Source organism: Phascolarctos cinereus, unplaced genomic scaffold (genome assembly GCF_003287225.1).
Source record: "Phascolarctos cinereus isolate Bilbo 61053 unplaced genomic scaffold, phaCin_HiC Scaffold_9;HRSCAF=440, whole genome shotgun sequence".
Classification (NCBI taxonomy): domain Eukaryota; kingdom Metazoa; phylum Chordata; class Mammalia; order Diprotodontia; family Phascolarctidae; genus Phascolarctos; species Phascolarctos cinereus.
The window spans coordinates 63,923,026-63,934,470 of NW_027556402.1; positions in this window are offsets into that span (position 1 = coordinate 63,923,026).

The window sequence follows — 11,445 nt, forward strand, 5'->3', positions numbered from 1 at the left end:
CAATACACTGAACAGAAAAATGTTGTAGAGAGTGACACAAAAAGAGAATCTAATGTGTGTTTCTTTTAAGGATACCAAACAGAAAGATAAAAGCAGGGAACTTCATAGAATTTGGAGCTTAAAAAATATGCTATCTTCTCAATGGAATGGTTAAAGAACATACGTGTTACTCATGACCACAAGGCACATTTTACAAAAATCAATTTTCTGAGATACAACTCAATCATTCCTGGGAGGAAAAAAATATGCATACCTACACACACACACACACACACACACACACACACACACACACACACGTATCTATATCATTAAAATATTCAATAATGACAGGGGAAAATGAAGACATAATGTAATTAAGAATATATGATGAAAAAGAGACTACCAACCAAAACCCAAGTCTAAGGTAAGCACAAATGAGAAAATATTAAAAACTAGAGGGAAATAGAAAAACTAGGAAAAACTAACAAAAATAAAAACTTTCCTAGAAATACTAACAACATTGATAAATCTTTTTCCAACCTTGTCAAAAGAGCAGCAAGAAGGAAAGCTAATTAATTAACCCACTAAAAATGAATAAGGTGAAATCACGAGTGGAGAAGAAATGAAAGAATTATTAGAATGTAATACATTCAGTTATTTTTTCTATTTATTTTGATTTATCAACAAACATTTCCATAAGGTTTTGAGTTTCAAATTTTTCTCCCCCTCCCTCCCCAAGATGGCATGCAATCTGATAAAGTACTCTACATCTACATTCCTCTTAAGCATATTTTCACATTAGTCATGTTGTAAGGAAGAAATAGAACCAATAGAAGGAACCACAAGGAAGAGGAAACAAAATAAAACAAGAAAAAAACCCGAGCAAATAGTGTGCTTTGATCTGCATTCAAACTCCATAGTTCTTTCTTTGGATGTGGACAGCTTTTCCCATCATGAGACTTTTGGGGATATCTGAGATCCTTGCATTGCTGAGAAGGGTTAAGTCTGTCAAAGTTAGTCATTGCACACTGTGGCTGTTACTGTGTACAACATTCTCCCGGTTCTGCTCACTTAACTCAGCCTCAGTCCATCTAAGTCTTTCCAGGTTTTTCTGAAGTCTGCCTGCTCATCATTTCTTATAGCATAATACTAGTTCATTATATTCATATGCCACAACTTGCTCAGCCATTCCCCAATTCATGGGCATCCCCTCCGTTTCTAATTCTTTGCCACCACAAAAAGAGCTGCTATCTTTTTGTAGGAGTGGTTCCTTTTCCCATTTGTATGATCTCTAGCCCTAGAAGTGCTATTGCTAAGTCAAAGGGTATGCACATTTTCATAGCCCTTTGGGCATGGTTCCAAATTGCTCTCCAAAATGGATGGATCATTTCACAACTCCACCAACAATGCATTAGTGTTACCAATTTTCCCATATCTTCTCCGACATTTATCAGTTTCCTGTTTTGTCATGTTGGCCAGTCTGATAGGTGTGATGTGGTACCTCAGAGTTGTTTTGATTTGTGTTTCTCTAATCAATAGAGATTTAGAGCAGTTTTTCATATGATTATAGATGGCTTTAACTTCTTCATCTGAGAACTGCCTGTTCATATGCTTTCATCATTTATCAATTGGGGAATGACTTGTATTCTTGTAAATTTGACTTAATTCTCCATATATTTGAGAAATGAGGCCCTTATCAGAGACACGGGTTGTTCAAATTCTTTCCCAGTTTTCTACTTCCCTCCTAATCTCAGTTGCATTGGCTTTTTTTGTGCAAAAACTTTTCAATTTCATGTAATCAAAATTATCCATTTTGCATTTCATAACGTTCTCTCTCTCCTGTTTGGTCATGACTTCTTCTGTTCTCCTTTGGTGTATGCCTAGTTTCTGCCATACTCTTTTCCAGTTTTTCCAGAAGTTTTTGTCCAATAGTTCTTATCCCAGAAGCCAGGGTCTTTGAGTTTATCAAATAATAGGTTACTGAAGTCATTCACTACTGTGTCTTGCATACCTAACCTATTCCACTGATCCACCACTCTGTGTCTTGGCCAGCACCAAGTAGTTTTGATGACTGCTGCTTTCTATTGCAATTTAAGAACTGGAAGGGCTAGGCCACCTTCCCTTGCATTTCTTTTCATTGATATTCTAGACTTTTTGATATTCCAAATGAATCTTGTTATTCTTTTTTCTAGCTCTATAAAATGATTTTTGGTAGTTTGATTGGTATGGCACTGAATAAGTCAATTAGCTTAGGTAGAAATGTCATTTTTATTCGATTAGCTCAGCCTACGCATGAGCAACTGATTTTTTTTCCAATTATTTAGATCTGACTTTGTGTGAAAAGTGTTTTGTAATTGTGTTCCTGGGTTTGTTTTGGTAGACTCCTAAATATTTTCTAATGTCTACAGTAACTGTAAATGGAATTTCTCTTTCTATCTCTTGCTGTTTGCCTTTGTTGGTAATATATAGAAATGACAGTGATTTATGTGGGTTTGTTTGATATCTTATAGTTATTTATTATTTCAACTAGTTTTTTACTTGATTCGCTAGGATACTGTAAGTATATTATGTCATTCACTTATATGCAACACAAATCAGAATTAAAAAGGAATAGGAGATTTTCAACAAAATACAAAATACTCAAGTTAATGGAATAACACATAAAGATCAACCACCGACAAAGAGATTGAACTCGCTGTAAAACAACTACTGAAGACAAAGACCAAAACCCTGGTCCAAATGAATATGCAGGAAAATTCTACCCGTCCTTTTAAATAATGACACCTCTTATCCCCCAAAACTGACACAGAAAGTAGTCTCGAAAACTGCTTTTCTGAGACAAGTATCATTCCAATATCTCAGCTGAGAAAGGTTAAAGAAAGAAAAATTTAGTCCAGTGTCTAAATGATTATTTCTTTAAAATTTTAAACAAAATCTGGCCAAAACACTAAAATGATTGATCCAAAACTTTATTCACTCTGATCAAAACAGATTTATACCAAAGTTGTCAGGATGCTCAAGATTCAGAAAAAAAACCAAACTAACACAGCTGATCATATTAAAACCAAAGACATCTAAAATCATGATTCTGTCAATATTTGCAGAAAAAGCCCATGACAGAGTAAGTACAGCAATAATTTTTGCCAAAAAAAATCCTTACAGAGTGTAGTGAGAGAGGGACATTTTTAATATTTTAAAAGTATCTCTCTAAACAAAGAGAAGGGATTGAAAAATAGGTAAAGAAGGAACCTCAAAGTCAGAAAGATTTGACGTCAGAGGCAGTACAGAGTGATTTGGTAGACAGATTCTTCCAACGAAGAAATTCTCTCTACTAATATAGACCTGTCAGTACCGTGTACTTTTGGACAGTTCCCAGAGGCACTGGGACATTAACTGAATTGCCCAGAGTCACAAAGCTAGCATATGTAAGAGATGCTCCCAGGATTTCCTTACCCTGAAGGAAGTTCTCTATCCACTATAATATGTCATGTTGCCTCTCCTGTTATGTTAATGGACTACACTTTCCCCTGTTTCTCAGCATTTAAAGTGTTTCTCAGTCTTGGTAATTACATATAATGCTGATGTGGATATCCTCCAAGAGACAGCTCTTTGTCATTTTGTTTTTTGATGATTTTTCAGTTTCTATTCCTAACAATGGCATTATGAGTTCAAAGGCTATGACTACTTTTTTAACGGTGAACGTGTACTGCTATATTCTCACCAAAATGATTCTGCAATGTACTCCACAACCCTGCTAGCATTGAGTTTTGATGCTCTTAAATAGTTTTGCTAAGTCGGTGATTAGTATTATCAAAGTTGTTTGTAATGTACATCTCTTTGATAGTAAGACTAAGATTTCCCAAGGAATAATTCACAATTTTTCCACAAAAAAAAAATGTATGTATGTATGTATATATATATATATATATACATATATATATATACATATACACACACATACATATATATAATTCATAATAATTTCACAATCCTTTGACCATTATCCATCTAAACCTGATGTGTAAGGCAAAAAATTATCTGAAATGTGTTCTTCAGAATGTGACACTATTTTAATTTTAGTCTTAGTCAACTACCAGTAATGGAAGTATAAATATCCCATTGTTTCATCTGTACATAAAGAATTTTAAATAGAGGTTTTTTTTAAGTAGAGAGTTGTAACTATGTTGTTATTTTCACAACCTCTTCTTATTTTTTGAACACTTACTGCATGGAATAATCAGGCAGGTGCGGGGAGTAAAAAATGTTCTAATGAAAGCAGCAACTCTAGAATGGTAATCTCTATACATTTGCCTCTGTAGAATATTATTAGTGAGCTCTACTTCAGAACGATCCTTTCAATATTAAGCTATGAACTCTATAAAACAAGGGATATATGGTCCCTCGGAATTGTGGTCATAGAAATGATAGATGGAGAACCTCCTTATTTTAATGAAACTCCATGCCAGGCAGTGTATACAATCTTTGACAACTTATCTCCAAGACCGAAGAGACAATGTGTCTGTTTTATCAAATGTCAAAAAACTGATAATTAATGTTGCACCTTGGCATTCTGAGACCAGGGATATTACATATAGGCAGTAATCAACTACTTTATTTATTTCAACTTGTCGTGTATCTATTGATAGTAGAGAATCCTAGAATCTTAGAAGGGGTCTTAGAAATTTGGTCTTTCAACATCTACCGGAAGTATGAATACTCCTTTAAATTCCTTTTTTCATGTGTGTCACAATGATAACATATACTGTTTTATTACTGAATTGATGGTTCCAGGATAAATTATTTCCAGTAATGGAAAGCAATGTTCTTTTGGCTTCCATGTTCCCATCAGGGTTATTTCTTAGAATTAACTGTTTTAGACTTAGTTTTCTGATCACATATTTGAGAAACCAATTTACAAAACTGTGGTACATAACTATGAAAAGCCAGTATAGTGTAAGGTGAAAAAATACTACTCTTAGAGATAGTAGAAAGTCCTAGATTAGAATCCTGGCTCTGGAAATTACTAGCGATGTGGTCTTGGTCTGATGACTTGCTCTCCCTCAGCCTCAGTTTCTTTATTCATAACATGGAGATAGTAATCAATTGATTACCTATCCCACAAGGTAGTTGTCTCAATCACATTAGATAAAGTAGGCAATTACTGGGGGTATTTTTAGCCAAAAAGGATTTTCTAAAAGTAAGTTGTTGTTGGGCTGATGATGTACATTTTCTTGATTGTGCCTGTGTGATATTATACATTTCATCAGTGCGTCAGAAGTTCCTACACTTTATGTTGGTAAGGGAACATTCACAGAGAGCAACAGCAGAAAAACCCATCTAACATCCATTCTTCAAACTGGCAGGTCGACCTGCTTGCACGGTACCACTCATGAGACAACACAGCTACCGCTAAATGGCACTGCCTCATGGGTAGAGATCTGAAGTAGGATTTCTCACAAGTGATTTGGGAGAGAACATGAAAACTATGGGGAAGTACAAACAACCTGTCATTTCCCTTATTTTTCAGCCCTTCGGCCAGCAAACCTGAAACACTTCATATAGGCATTTTTTCGAAAAGGCAATAAATATATGAAATGAGACCTACAAAGAAGTACTGGACCACATTCACACCCATAATGGATTCTTATTTTGATACTAGACTGTAAGCTCCACAAGGGCATGTTCCTTGCCTTACCTACTCATTATTCTAAGACAATGCTGTACAACCAGTAGGAAATGAATACACGTGTGCATATTAGTCCATTAATGAGGCATAGCCCTCATGAAAAGAGGGTCAGTTTACAATGTAATAAGGTATTGTGGTAGGAATGTTTTTTGGCAAAACAAGTGACCCAGGAACAATTATGTGCAACCTATCCATGAGGGCAAATCAAAGTTCAAATGTTATGAGGATGCAGAGCAACATAATGTAAAGGGACGAATGTGAGAAAGTTTCCTGGGAGAGGGGGGAGTTTTGAACCATGTCCTGAAGGAAGTGAGTAATGAACATGAATTGACAGGTATTAGAGGTATGCATTTTAATTATTGATTAGCCTATTCAAATTTCTAGATGCCTTGACTGACTTAGCTAATGCTAAAATTGCCTCAGTCTTTAAAGAGACCTGAAATTGTGTTTATTGTGAAAAACCATAGTTATTGTTACAGGTAAAGGGGAATTATTAATTTAGTTTCTCAAAATCCCTTATGGAATGTGAGCTGAGAAATATTCTGTTTGCGTAGGATTTTTCTGTAGAAAAAAAGAAAGAGAAGGAAAAATAGCTTTTCTGAGTGTCAAAATCTTTCCTGAATATCTGTCGTATCCAGCCCATTGTGGACACTTGCCAGTTCTAACCTTCAGCCTCAGAACCTCTCCTAGCTTGATATATTTCCTGATGCTTACAGGTATAAGAAAACCATGGTTGGACCACATATTGCCTTCAATTTTCAAAGTGTCCATAGTAATCCTTATGTCTGTCACCTATACTGTTAACTGTGTTGCTAAGATGAAGTGGATTACATTTTCACAAGTTCCTCACCACATGACTCCACCAACCAATTCTTCCTTATTGGTGCAAAATATAGAGAGAGGAACTGCCTTAACGCTTCCTCTTTCTTTTGTAACATGAATTTATCATTAAGGCAATGACAAAATTATTAATTGTTCTGTTTTGGGGAGAGAGCTCCAGCATGTCTTGTTTTTGAATTTTCTTTCTCTTTGTACCTTCAGTGCTAAGGCACAGTGCCTTGCACATAGTAAAGTTTCAGAAATTCTTGTTAGTTAACTGACTGACAAAACAAAACACAGTCTAAAACGGAGTTGAGTTATTTTACCCAGATCAGTGATTTCATTGCTGTCTGGAGCTTCAATGAATAACTGAAGGCCACCATCAAGAATACAATATATGATACTTTGTGGCAGGTCTATTTTCAAAACTACTCCTCTATATTTTCTCTCTGTCCAAGTGGTCTAGAGAGTATACTAATGACAATATCACATCTATTTTTCACTCTAGTAAACTTCCCCAAATGATCTCCACCATGTTTCTCATGTGTCTCACTCCATTTACAGATATCCTGACACTGATATATTTATATGTGTTCCATCCCTCTTTATCTATCATATTTCCTTTAAAGAAGATATATACCCTTACAAAGCTAGCTACGTTCCCGTCTTGAGTCTTATTCTACCCAGTCTCAAACATAGCTATGAGGTCAAATTTGCCTTTTTGCATTACACTCTCGAGTTCATCGAGTTCATCAGGAGCTCCACAGCCAACCTTGTGGGAAAGCAGTGTAGACAGCTTCTTATATAATATGTTTTCTAGGGCACCAAGAAGGACCATCTCCTCTAGAGTACTCATTCACCTGCCCCCTGATGCTTTCAATTGCTCTAGCAATACAAAGCCTTTTATTTCAAAGACACAAGGCCTAAAATATCAGTATCAAAGGAGAGGGAACATATTTAGTGAAATTTATACTCAGGTATAAAACACCAATAACATAAGGTATAAAAATAAGGTGTAAATAACTAATGCTGAGATGAGATTTTGATAGGAGGAAAGGAAGACAACCTAAAGGCACTGGGTATGTGTATGAGTGTCAAGGGGACTAAAATTCCAGACTTGGGGATACCCAAGACAGACTTGGCTTACTTTCGTTTTTGCCCAGCTTAGGCCCAGCTTAATGACGTTTTGCACATATTCATCATTCAACCAGTGTTCTAAACTGACTAGCTAGTACTGATATGAAGACTACCAATGATGACTATCATTATTTGCTTCCCCAAGTGAATGACGATCAAGCAGAGATGGCTGTCAGCACAACTCTGTCTCACCCTCCTGGCCCACTCATGCTCCCTGAAACTCAGAGCAATGACAACTGCTCATCAAGTGGGTATCAAAAGGCTGCTCACTACCATCAGGCTGGTCCCCAGGCCAGCTCATGTGCTTACCCCGCACCTAGGGGGGCTTCAACTACAGACCAGCAGCCCTTTAGGGTGTCCCATGAAGAGATCAGGGCTGCTCTGCAGCTTGTCATTAGCCCCTGTGACCCTCAGGAATTCCTCGAAAATCTTATTCAAACTGGAGAAAGGTCAACTAGTGGACCGTGCCACCACAGTGGACACAGGAAAAGAAGTAGCCATAAAAAAGTGGACCTGAGGAAACAACAGAGGCCTTAGATGCTTTTTAATGAGGTAAACCACGTATCCCTCACACTTTTCTATTGTTGGATGAAAGATGTTCTGGCTGGCGATATACATACGCATATATATATATATATATATATATATATATATATATATATATATATATATATAAACACATATATATATATACATATATATACACACACATATATATATACATATATATATACACACATATATACATATACATATATATATATACACACACACACACACACACACACACACATATATATATATATATATATATAAATTTTTTTTTTGGTTACACAATTGGGATTAAGTTACTTGCCAGAGTCACACAAGTGAATGTTATGTGTCTGAGGCCACATTTGAACTCAGGTCCTCCTGACTCCAAAGCCAGTGCTTTATCAATTGGGCCACCTAGTTGCCCCCTGGTTGACAAATTTTTGAAGCTGTGTTAAATGTAGCTAGAAAAGGGCAAGGGGGGTGGGGATCAACAGTCTTCATCTTCTTTAAGCACCAATGTCTGGGGAACACAAACAATGTAGGCATCTTCTCTAATTAAACCTCATAATAAGTATTGGTGAAGTCTCAGGGAAGGAGATGAGAGATCCTACAAGTGTGTTAGCAGTGAGAGCACTGGATTGGGGCTCAGAGGTCGTGGGCTCATCGAGTCATACATTGTGAGCTAGAAGAGGCCTCAGAGCATCTAATCCAATCCCCTTGTTTTAAAGAGGAGGAAAATGAAGAGCAGAGAAGTTTAGGGCTTTCTCCCAGATCATAAAGGTAGTAAAGTAGCAGGGTCAGGATTCAAACTAAGATTGTCTGATTCCAAATACAGCCATCTCTCCACTACACCAAATCCCAGCTTTCCTTTGAATATCTGAGTGACTTTGAGTGGCTTACTTTTTCCTTTCTCAGCCTTCATTTTCTTATCAACAAAATCACAGGGCCAGACTCGATATGCTTTGTGGTTCCATGCACCTCTTAACCTTATAATTCTATGAAGGAATACTCTTTCTTTACTGCCGAGAAAACTGAGATTCCTTGTCAGTAAAATCACCTGCCCACTCTAAAGGGAAACTGTTGATGATGAGCTCTGGGTTTTCATGGAGTTTCTAGAAGGTAATTCTTTGACAGATAAACCCCTGCTAAATAAATGTATTTAGTGTTTGGAGGTCACTCAAAGACCCTGGTTAATTAACTTATTTTTTTCCCCATCAGATACAGTGTCTTGACAATCAATATGTTACAAGTAAGGAAATGCTTGTCAATGCCCCATCTACAGGCATGTTATTATCACTGAAAGTGTTGGCTGAAATATTAATAGCAATAATCACAATTCTAAACCATCCATTACCCAACTCCCAGAAGTTAGTGACATCTTTACCCCTCTCTTTTAAGGACTTTCTCAAAAATTCTTGGAGATTAATTGATCAAGAATCAGAAGCTATAAAATCATAGACAGAATTAAAGAGAAATGCAGAAGTCATCTGTAAAAAACTATGGAAACTGATTTGATTTTCTAAGAATCCTGTCTATATACCATTAATGTGCTTATTACCACTCCCAGTTTTTCTGGGGAAGAATCAGGCTCACCACTTGCCAGATATATTTCTTCAACAGAATTGCTATTTTTATAAATAGTCCAATTTTTTTTTAGAAATAGTCCAAGAAGTGTGATGCTACGACTTTACCTTAAGAACCAATCACAAGATATTTCCTGTGTGACGTCTTCCATGTTTCATCCAATGGCCCCAAATCCCATGGATCTTTCAAACTGATTAAAGACTTGTCCACCTATTATGAGGATGTTTTAAAGGAAATTATTTAATACCCACTTCATTGTATTGATTAATTGATTAGGGTGAAGAGAATAGAATCCTGCCCTTACACATTTAAAGTTTTACAAGTCTAATAGTCAGTCTAATAGTGACAAGAACTGTCTCCGGAAGAAAAAAAATAGGATTTGAACTCTTCATGCAAACAAATACGTGAAGGATTTGCGACTTTGTATGTAATACCCGGGGCTCCCATTTATGACTTATGACTGTGATATCAGTATGTGATACCAGGGTCTTCCATTTATGGCTTAGTGGATAAGTCCTAGAGAATCTCTTGATATACAGAGAGGTTTTGTAACTTGCCGAAGGGGACATAGCTAGTAGATGTGAGAAGCAGAATTTTAACCCGGATCTTCCTGGCCCACAATCCAAAACCATGTTTGTTGTTCAAGGTCACCTCTTTATAACTAACAGCCAGATCATTTCCCTTTCTTTTGCAGAGGTTTTGATAAGGAGGGAGTACCATCAGCACAATGTCTTTGACTTGTACAACTGTCTTCTTGGTCTTGAATTCTGGGTTATGATAAAGTTCCTAGAAGGTGGGGCTTTGACTGAGATAGTGACTCACAACAAGTAAGTAAGGTATTTTAGCAGTACAAAGTGCTGTTGTCTTATCACCGTGTTTCTAACACTAGTGCCACATAACAGGTATATATTTCCTTTAAAATTTCCTAAGCATTAAAGAGTGAATTTTCAAAGGAGACTAATTAATGCTTTAAGTTAGAACACTTTTCCTTAGTGAAAAGGAGGAAGAGCAAACGGAGAAAACAGACATTCATATAAACAGCAAATAGAGTACTCTAATCTGAAATATCCCTAGGAATCCTCACTCTAGCCTCAGCCGGGCTGGAGCTGGGACCATAGAGAGAAGAGTCTTAAGAACATTTATTTTGGAACTTTTACTCAAATAAACTTCACTGAAGCTGAAGTTGTCCCCATTTTGCAGAAGACCACCTAGTAGGGGGAGTCCAGTGCTATGGAGCTCCTTTGTTGCTATAAGACCAAAACAAGTCACTTTCCTTTTAAGCCACCCCACCTCCACATGGTATCCCACAGGAGGGGACAAAACACACAGTTCTCAAGCTGGGTGTCCCCCGCTTAGAGAGAACTTGCAAACAGGGTACAGAGAACCCAACAGCGGGCAGAGATGAACCACAAGGCACAGAAGCCCCAAAACCGGGTGCAGAGGACCTCAGGTCAGGTGCAGAGACCACAACCAGACACAGAGGCCAACCTATCCACCTCCCCCAATGTCACAGGGAAGAAAACAACACAGGCTCCCCAAGCAGAGCATCACCCACTTAGCAAGAACCTGCAAATGGGCTACAGAGAGCCCAAAATGACCTCCAGTCAGACTGGGATGCTGGCCTTACCTTGATTCGAAGAGGACCTGAAGCAGAGACAAGCCCACTGGACATTAGAAATGATGAGGTTCAGGCACATCCTAAA